Raw genomic sequence first — 2,500 nt, forward strand, 5'->3', positions numbered from 1 at the left:
AGAGAGACCTACCGTGTTATTTCACAGACTGTTGCACCGCATCGCACAATGCACACAGCTTGCTTACATTATGCAACTTGCAAAGAGTGCGATATTTTATTTTATTGTGGACGTATCCTGTCATGGTGTCATGCGGAATTCCGCTCGAGGTAGTATGTACATCATTCCTTTGTGAAGCTTATCTGATGACAATGCCGGTTGTTACGTTGAGGTAGTTCGATGGATTTGTGTATGTGTGCGTATGTATGTATGCATGTATGTATATATATATATATATATGATATATATTATATATATCATATATATATATATATATATATATATATATATATATATATATATATATATATATCTATATATATATATATTATATATATATATATATATATATAGATATAGATATATATATATATATATATAGATATATATATATATATATTATATATATATATATATATATATATATATATATATATATATATATAGATATAAATATATATACTATAACATACAAGCATAGAGATACATACAAAAGTGCTTGACGAACCATTCAACATAAGACGTACCATCGAGCAAAAACTTCTAAAACAAACAAACACGCAAACAAAAAAACAGACAAACACAAGAACCCGCGCAAAAATCATACTAAACACTACCGTGCAAAAAACTGTTAAATCATAGGATGTAAAAGCAGTAGCTGAAGTTCGGTTTAATTCGCAAATGACAGTCGTGATTTATAACTGCTCGTTCGTGCAAGAGAGAATCATAGAGTTCGATGATATATTAGTTTCTGAGTTAACAATGGATATGTTAAGTATCGGAGGGATTTATACACACATGCATACTACACATGTGTGTGTGTATGTGTGCGTATAAATTTTGTATTGATTATACCATATATATTATATATATATATATATATATATATATATATATATATATATATATATATATATATATATATATATATGTATGATATATGAATATTTGTATACATTTATATATGAATATATATTCAATTCATATATAGATATAATATATATATAACATATATATAATATATATATATATATATATATATATATATATATATATATATATATATATATGTATATATATATATATATATATATATATATATATATATATATATATATATATATAACGTTTTCATCATTATCATAATAATGTTATAATGTTGATTCACAAAGGCTTCGACAGCCTTTACCAGAGACATCAAGAAAAAAAATAACAAACAATGTCATATTGAGCAACACACAAAGTCTTAAATGAAACGGAGATGAAGAGCTAAACTATCTTTAAACGATTATTACAGACAATGAGATCTGAGGTTCGATTTCAACTTTGTAGTCCAGTTTCTCGAACCATAAACAACCATTGTCACAAGTTCTCTGGAAATCATGAATTATGTATATAATAAGTAACTTGGTATTTTCGGTCGTGAGTCACAGAGATACTTGAATGTTAAATTGGTAAGTTTAGCAGTTTTTAATACAATGATAACACTTGAATTTTAAAATAATGGTGCTGAATAATAATATGATTCCAGTACCAGTTCGTCTGATCAAATTTTTGACGAATCAATCAATCATTTTGCAAAGCTATAAAAGACATTAAAAAAGTTTATTGAAAATCTGATTGATCGTTAATGGTTTAAAATTAAATTACTCGCAGACGTTTATACAGAATATTCTAGTAGAATATTACGACCAAATTTTGACGAATCAATCAATCATTTGTAAAGCTATAATAGACAATTTTTTCTCCTATGGAATTAAAACGTTTATTGAAAATCTGATTGATTGTTTAAGGGTTAAAATTAAATTACTCACAGACACTTATACAAAATATTTATAATAGATTATTATTGTTAGAATATTATTACTATCATGGTGAAGCCTCTAGTAAATTATTTTTTTTATTTTTTATTAATATGAGTATTTAAAAAAGATGGGACTGGTTAAATTAAAGGTGGAAGAAAATGATGAAACTTAAATTTTTCAAAATATGTTAGAAACATTCACGTTTTCTAGGAATTAGTAATATGAATACAAAATTTAATTTATTTTTTTTAGGTAAAAAGTATCACCTATAACTATTTCTAGAGAAATTTATACTAGAATGCTAAATCCTCCAGTAAAGTTTTCTTTTAGTTGATTTTTATTGAAATGTGAAACTGTTCAATTTTATTAAAATGTGAAACTGATAAATTTTGACAAAGATGAAGGGAATGAATGATAAAGCTTGAGTCTGAAAAAAAAAACCGTAATAGAAAATTTGACATCTAGGGAACTAGAGAGTTTATAGTAAATCTGACAATTTTCTCAAGTAAGAAAAATTACTTACCTGTAACTAAAGAAAATATTGTTAGAATATTCTCGTTTTATTTAGCGTATTTATTTTAATTTTCTTCAGTGAAACAGCGCTCGATTCGGCCGTAGATTTTAGCACACGCACCGAGCAAGCTGGAGGTCGGATT

This window comes from Macrobrachium nipponense, chromosome 26, assembly GCF_015104395.2.
Source record: "Macrobrachium nipponense isolate FS-2020 chromosome 26, ASM1510439v2, whole genome shotgun sequence".
NCBI classification, from domain to species: domain Eukaryota; kingdom Metazoa; phylum Arthropoda; class Malacostraca; order Decapoda; family Palaemonidae; genus Macrobrachium; species Macrobrachium nipponense.